The sequence below is a fragment of the Apium graveolens genome, chromosome 3 (genome assembly GCF_009905375.1).
Source record: "Apium graveolens cultivar Ventura chromosome 3, ASM990537v1, whole genome shotgun sequence".
Lineage (NCBI taxonomy): Eukaryota > Viridiplantae > Streptophyta > Magnoliopsida > Apiales > Apiaceae > Apium > Apium graveolens.
In genome coordinates, this window is record NC_133649.1 from 70,829,135 (window position 1) to 70,837,941 (window position 8,807).

Here is an 8,807-nt window from a genome sequence, read left to right on the forward strand (position 1 = left end):
GACTCGATATGGCTAAGAGTCTCACATCAAATCTCGTCCAGCTCAGCCTTGGCAACAGTCACCTTTCGATTCTTTGTCGACCACTAAAAAGTGTAACACACAGGAATTAGTAACAATGAATTCTACCACAAATTATATGTACACCAATTATATCAAGAATGAATTAAGCAAAAAAATATATCTTTTTGACAAATGCCATTTCATTATCCATGGCAATTTCTTTCATATACCACATAACAACATAGCCGCATTCAGTTCCACCGGGCTGTTTGGGGCATCCCTATTTAATCAAAAAAACTCAGACCAATTAATAGGTAAATTAATGCCCCTATCTAACCGAAAAAACTCTGACTAATAAGTAAATTAATACCCCTGGTTCTTACGGTAATATATCTGATAGTTGATGCTTTATTTCCCCTTCCGGCCTAAACATTGAACGCAATCACAGCCCTGTCATCTTAGCAGTATCAATAACACAAATTGATTGATATCTCAATAATGAAAATAATCACTCGAAATTAAATGCAAATACCTTGATATTGCTTTTTCCAACTCGGGAAAGGTAGTTGAACGAGGCAGAGGATTGAGTATGAAAACCTCGCCCGCCCAAATCACAACCAATATCCAATGGAAGCTATTTTTTATAAATATTTATAATAAACAGAATTAATATCAGAATCATATCATTTTGAATTTCATGCTTATAAATAAATAAATAAAGCGATTTATAATAAATCTGGAGATATTTTTTAAGTACTTACTTGCTATTATGGGGAATAAAAAAGAGACGATCAGGATTACCCTCTTTAAATCGACTAACCAAATTATCTTCAAAATTGCTGTTCAAGGTAAACGAGACTCCGGGATCACAGAAAGCAAATTGCTCCAAATTTTCATTTTCACAAACCATGCAATGCAAGTATCTGCATTGCAAATAAAATGAAATTATAAAAAAAACAAGAATATAAATGCAGAAATTATCAACAAGAAGACAAGACAATAATTAAAAAATTTATACTACTCACGCCATGTATGCAGAAATTGCTGCTTGGCCAATCATTTTAAATTCAAGCAAAGCAATTATGTTTTCATGCAAAATGAAAATTCTTTTCTCAACACCAAACACCTCCGCATCGCACGAGATTTGAATGGAGTTTCCAGTGGACTTCATGAATGTCGTTGCATGTTCATACAACAACCGAAAGCGCTTCGGAACATTTTTATTGATTTCCATATTCTCAAATAAGGACTGAACCTTATGCAAATCAGTTAAAGGATACTTCCCTTTCCTTTTACTTTTCTGAAAATATTATCAAATTTATTAAAACAAATATAGAGTTAATATAATAGTGCGAGATCCAATAAAATATAGATGTAAAAATATATACCGTGGTAGCAGGGGCATCGGGGAATATGATTAAGTCGCGGGGCCATGAGACGTAGGAGCCAACAGCCCGCTCTACTGTTTCAATCTCACCGACTACCGGAACAGGAATCTTGGCTTATCCTTGAATTGGCCCATCCACTGAGACACGAGCACAACCAGGCTGCATTGGCAATTCGTGAATAGATTTGTTCATGTCATCATCATCAAACAACAAGCCAAATGGCACCTTATTTTCTATTGTGCCCATAGCCAACTCACATTTTCGTGGACCAGCCTACACACATATATATATTTAACGAGTAACTATGACGAATGCTTGAATAATGTCGAGCTAAATTAAATAAACGTGCTTGTTATTTTACCTTGTTCTCTGGTGGAAAAGGATCCATTTGATCATCAACTATTTGAGCATCACAACTTGCTTTATCCGAAACCAGAGGAGATGAAATATTTGCTTTACTGAGTAAGCCCTTCAGTTCAGCCAACTCCTGCCTTGTCTTCTCCATTTCCTTCGCCATCTCTTGCTTGGCCTTCTCCAACTCTGCATCCCTTTCACAATCCCGAGCCAACAGCTCAGCTTTGGTTATTCTACTTCTTTTTCCATTTGGAAAATTAAATAAAATTGATGGGCTAACAAAGCCTCCAACTCCTCGAACCCTCCCCGAATGTTCGGGAGTTTGCAAGGCCATAGCTAACACATCTTGACTCCCAGAAGGAATGAATTCCCCCTTACTTTGCAGCTCCATTAAATTCTCCTGTCATGAGAATGTTAACATATAAATCAGAACTGAATGAACCTCCTCATAAAAATATTAAATAGAACTGAATTGAATTGAATTAAAAAACTTAACGTTGCTGGTTAAAAACTCACAATTCTTTTCCCTATTTCAGCTAGCTCTGGATCAACCTCCTCATCATCAAGTTTTCCCTTACGAGCCTTGTGCCACATAAGAGCCCGATCAGGTTCTTCATCGGGAGCCAAGGTTCCTTTCTTTTGCTGATTAAAATCAAAAAAATATTAAAACAACAATATATGTAGAATGCAACTATTTAAGTTCAATGCTTAAACAGAGGTTACCTCTTCTTCCAACAATCCAACATAACCCTTTCTAGATGTGCGGTGAGGATATTTTCGATTGCTCACCCGCTCCATTTATTTTTCACTAAGTGACTACAACAAACATTTTAAATAATATTAACATGCTATTTTTCCTAAAATATTTGTAATACACAAAAATATCAGTTCACAACATAAATAAAACACAGATATAAACACACGATCTCTTTCGCGTATACCTTCCATGTCGAGGTAGTCCTTTCAGCAACAAAATTTTTCCAAGCCTCCTTACAACAAAAGCATACTTAACTGGAGGCTTTCATAGTTTCTTCTTCTGTCCAAGATACGGCTTAACATAATCCCTTGTTAAATTTGCTTTAAAATTTCTCCACTTTGCTCCTGCAGACCTGATCAGCCCCTTCTGAAGTTGCTTGGGGACTTTAAATGTCTCCTGAAACCAATGTTATGCTCTACATGAGTACAAAAAAATGCAAAATTTACAAAGTGCATAAGAAATTGCTTATTTATATACCTTCACATCGATCCATATTTTCTCCTTTAGTTCATCGGGTACCTTTGACCAATTAGGATAATCAATCGGAATCATCGTCCTAGCCAACATTCTGGTGTAGGACTATAGACTGTGCCTTGCATTCCCGACTGGAACTCCATGTGCATTGCACGATACCTTTGCTTTCTTGCCCTGCGCCTTCCTCACCACCACTTTGTGCATAGCAGAAACCCCTCGGGCAGATCCATACCTTTTCTTTGTAGTTTCGGAAGTAGTGACTGTTGCCTTCGTGTCTTCCATAGAATCCACATTTTCATCTTGAGGTTCTGTTTCCGGCTCCAAGCTTTTACCCACCTCCTCATCTGACTTGTCTTGTACTTTAGATATTTGTTTTTTATTTTCCATTTATCTTTTTCAATCTGAAAATGAAACATATATTTCATTAGTCACAAACATATATAAATAGTTATAAACAGTCATAACTAAACTAGTGAAGTATGCATACATAAACAGTTATAAACAGTTATAAATAGTCAGACACGATGACTATATGCATTCATAAACAGTCATAAACATACGAAAATTCAAATAATATCATTAGGCATAAATAATGCTAAACAGTTACAAAAAAGGAGATACATGACTGCAAATAATATTGTCACTTCTTAACCCAAGTGCCCTTAATATTTTCTCTAATATTTTTTTCAACATCTTCACCGACATCACATATAGGAATTTGGCAGCAGAATGGGGGATTTTCCATGGTTGTGTCTCCTAAATCAGCGTCGTTATACACATCTTGGTAGTCTCGAGTTGTAGAGGTTAATACAACGGACCACTTGGCATCCACCGGATCTTCAATATAATAAACTTGCTTTACTTGATCCATAGACACATATTTATCTCTCTTGTGGCCTTGTCGACTTAGATCGACAAGTGTGAACCCAAGATCATCCACCTTAATTCCCTTGCATTATCTGCCCAATTACATAAAAATAACGGGGCTTTGAATGCATGATAATCTAGCTCCCATATTTCTAAGATAACATCGTAAAATGTCAAGTCACTTTCTACGAGGTTCAAATCTTTAGCGCTAGACACTTGGACAGTTTTAGCAACTAAAGACACTCCACTGTTTTGAACAACCCTCACACCGTCTCGCTCTTTTATAAAGTATCGGACTCCATCTACTAGATAAGCTTCGTAAGTCAAAACTGAAAATGATGGTTTTCCGGCTATCCATCTTATTGTCTCTGAAACTCCTACAGGATTCTCCTCCATTTCACTACTAACCTACACATTTTCAGAAACAAAAATACTTCTAAATTCCATATTACTACAGAGCAAATAAATTAGGCATAAATGAAACTATAAAAATACTAACTTTTTCTAGAAACCAATCGGAAAAAAGGCGATTGTGCTCTCTCAAGAGCCAATGAACACTTTTCTTTTTTCCTTGATGGATTCCCTCTAGATACTCCTTATGCATTCTAACAGAAATTATATAATCATTAACTAGCCAGTAAATATATAATTTATATATTAATTGAACAGCCACAAAATTAATAAATTCTTACAAAATATATCGCTGTACTTCAATGTTGTTTAGAAGAACATGTAAATGAGCTTCATCCCGCTCTTTTTCTTCGATTGATTTCATTGCCACAACAGATAATGGACCACTTAACTTGCCTTCATCTTTACGAAGACCAGCAGTGGTGCAAGCTTGCTTGACAAACTCCTGGCAGAATTCTACTGATTCTTCTCCCAGATAGCATTCAGCTATACAGCCTTCGGGGTAATAACGGTTGCGTACGTAACTCTTCAACACCTTATTAAACCTCTCAAATGCATACATCCATCTATAAAATACCGGCCCACATAACCGTAATTCCCGAACCAAGTGCACTATGAGATGTATCATTATATCAAAAAATGATGCAGGAAAGATTTTTTCCAACTCACACAAAGTTACTATTATATATGATTACAATTTATCTAGTTTCGATACGTCTACAACTTTGCTGCACAAAGCATTAAAAAAGAAACACAACCTAATTATGGTGACCCTGACTTTTTTTGGAAGTACCGCACGAATTGCAATAGGAAGCAGTTGTTGGAGTAAGATGTGGCAGTCGTGGGACTTCATCCCAAACATCTTTAATTCTTCCATGGAAACACAGTTTTTAATATTCGACGCGTATCCATAAGGAAGTTTCATGTGCATTAACGATGACAACATTTTCTTCTTTTCTGCCTTGGACAAATTAAAAATCGAAGGGGGTAAGTAGGTTTTTTTTCTCCTTTTTGTGGAGCTAGATCAGCCCTAACCCCCATGTCAATCATGTCAAGACGAGAAGCTTCACTATCTTTAGACTTAGGTTTCATATTTAGTAGTGTGCCGATCAAGCTATCACACACGTTCTTCTCGACGTGCATGACATCTAAACAATGACGGACATGGTGAAACTTCCAATATTCTAATTCGAAAAAAACTGACTTTTTCTTCCATGGACAATCAACCTTCTTTGACTTCCTTACTTCCTTCCCAAACTGAAATTTAATTTTATCTTTCTGTAATAAAACCTATTCTCCAGACAGAGGTTGATGTGCCTGCCCTAATTCTTGTTGTCCATTAAAAGCGGCCTTTTGCTTCCTATATGGATGATTCCTAGCCAAGTAACGCCGATGGCCTTGGTAACACATCTTCCTGCTATGGCTTAAATACTTGGCAACTGTATCATCAGCGCATACTGGACAACACATATAACCTTTATTAACGCATCCGGACAGATTTCCATATGCAGGAAAGTCATTTATTGTCCACAATAAAATTGCCTTTAAAGTGAAATATGACTTGGTGTATGCATCATAAACATTTGGTTCACCTTCTTCCCACAACTTCTTTAAATCATCGATTAAAGGCTGTAAATATACGTCAACGATTAGCCACTAAGGTATCATACAATCATCCCACAACCTATGCTAGATATCATACAATCATCACACACTAAGGTATTAAACAACTAACTAAAGAAATCCATAGTAAATCCGTTACGACCCCATGATCACGATTAGCCCATGATAGAACTCATCGTCACCATGGGTTCATATGAAAACACGATAATAACACACAATATAAACTAATAAAAATACTTATTAAAACCAGAGTACATCACAAGAGTAATAAGGTTTAAAGTAAAGAAAACTAGAATCCACTGATACAACGAATAAAAGAATCACAAGAAAACGTATGCTTCCTCTTCTTCGTTGCGATGTGCTAAAGGGGTCTTCTTCCTTCTCTCCTTGCTTAATACCACACACTTTGAAACGTCTCTGAAAACTACTTATATAGAAGCCCACAAGAACCAGTCATCTCAGAAGTCCACCAGAATAAGGATTGTAAAAATGAGTATTAATTTTATCGACCCCGGGCGACCGTCCCAGATTCCTGAGCGGGCGCCCCAGCTCCCAGGCGGCCGCCCCAGCTTCCTGGGCGGGCGCCCCAGCACCTTCTGGAAAATATAAAATTCTGCTCCTGATTTTTCTGAATTCTGCTCCTAACTTCCCACAACCAATGCCAAGCACTTCCCTAAGCTTATTTCTATGAATTATTCCTACATATGCAAGTCATACCCTGAAATACAAAAACACTAGAAAAATGCATCAAATACACAAAATACTTGACTTCAACACATCAATTCAAGCCATTAAAAGACGTTCTAAGTGGTATAAAATGCCACTTATCACACCTCCAAACTTAAATCGATGCTTGTCCTCAAGCGTCCAGACTAAAAAATAAAACAAAACATGCATGAATGCAAACTACATGAAATGCATCGATCCCCCTCACAATGACTAAACCAACCAACTCATGACATCTTAACAAATGCAATTAGGCGACTAAAGATCAATCAAATCATGCAACCTAACATACAACTAGAAACGTGGTGTGTCCGGATGCTTAACAGATATGCTTCGAAACTAGATCAGTTATCATAACTCGATTATCCTCAAGGCAATCACATGATTATATGAAGAATAAATTCTATGCACAAAATGACTTATACCACTTCAAGATCACTGGAGCTTATTACGGAATCATGCTTTTATTCAACACAACAAACAAATGCTTATTTGATCATGCAATGAATGAGGTCCACAAAAGACTTATGCAATGGCATCCATTTAGCGAGCGTTAGGTTAGCGGATCCCAGACTAATAAAAGCCTTAGGTCACTAGGCACAAAGTCCCCTAAGAACTTAATAACTCGAATACCAAAGAGCCCACTCATGATCAATTATGCATTAAACTTTATATTTTTTTCTTCTTTTTTTCACATTTCTGAGCAAGTGCGTTTCGCTCCATCTTGCTCAACCCTATACTACTCGCATAAAAATACGAGCCGACTACTAGCCAATTGACACCTAGCCACAATTAGCAATGAATTCCAATTTTTACTCCAATTTTTTTCTTTTCATGCCTTTTATCATTAAGAGCCTATCATAAATTCTAAGCATAATCAATAGATTAATCTCAAAAACCATCAAACCATGACAACAATCTAGTCCTTAAGCATACTTTAAGACTTAGTGAAATTACAAGTGTTTCTAGCATGCATGTTAACCTACAAGATTCAACATCACTCTAACGCTATCACTACACTCGCATCAATATCACAAATCAATCGGTAAAGCAACGCAAAAGGGATCATGATATATGCATGAACTAGATGACATGATAAATAAAGCTATAAAATAAAAAAAACTATATGTGACAAAAATATGCACTATATGAACTAAGCTATCATGAATATGCAACTACATGACACACACAAATATATTCCTTAACTACCACCCCCAAACTTAAAATCTTCACTGTCCTCAGTGAAGGCAGTAGAAAGGAACACAGGGTATACCTACTCGGAGAAATCATCATCATCACCTTCAGAGGGTGGAGTGTCAGGAGGCGGATAAGCAGAGTCCTCACAAAAAATGGGCCACTGGATGTCAGTTCCAAGGCCTCTGAAAGCAGTCCCAAGTGCGAGGGTGAGCTCCTACGCAAACCTACTCTGTGACTCATACATCGCATCCATCCTCCTGGAAAGCCTCCTATACTGGGCATCAACCATCCCTGAACCAGCACCTTCCTGGGCTCTAGAAGAACCTGCCTCTTCACGAGCCTGACTAGGCCTAGCCATAGTAGCATCAGCTGCTGGTCATCCTCCTGGCAGATGATATCCCAAACCACGCTCTTCGGGCTCTCCACCCGTCCACTCCTGCATCGCATTCAGCGTCACTAAGTCAATAGGAGTGGCCGACATCTGTAGCTACTCGTAAGACGGCCAATAAACTCCAACTGCTCTGTACAGCTTCGTGATAGTAGATGCATACGGGATGTTGCTTTGTGTCCTCCCCCTCAAAAACTTCAAAATCCCTTGGTAGATGAACTCACCAAGGTCCATATAATACTCCTCATTCAAGATCCCCCATAACAACCTTGCTCTCTCAACTGTAACCTCATATGCATGCGAAGTAGGAAAAATATTAGCACAAATAAAAGCATTCCATGCACGGGAATACCTATTCATCATAACCGCCGAAAAAGAACGATACTCGTTACATACCATCTTAAACTTCCACACCTTGCCCGACTGACAAAGAGTAGCACAAATCAAATCCAAATCAAAATCCCGGGGTCTTCTCATTCCAGTTCTCCTCCTCGGGCTTCCTTTGTCGCTGCCCAATAACACGGTGACTCACCTCAGGCTGATAATCAACAGTAAGCCCACTAACAACCGTATACCCATTCTTGTCAGCCTTGGTGTTCGCATAAAACTCGCGAACCACACT

General features: G+C 37.9%; 1 long non-coding RNA gene across 1 annotated transcript; it reads right to left on the reverse strand.

Annotated features, from left to right (window-relative positions):
- Positions 1 to 372: 372 nt before the first annotated feature.
- LOC141711284 (uncharacterized) lies at positions 373 to 895 on the reverse strand. The gene is made up of 3 exons (XR_012571288.1): positions 762 to 895; positions 533 to 634; positions 373 to 450 (listed from the first exon to the last, which is right to left on the reverse strand). It is a non-coding gene; the product is annotated as an uncharacterized LOC141711284 (long non-coding RNA).
- Positions 896 to 8,807: the final 7,912 nt, after the last annotated feature.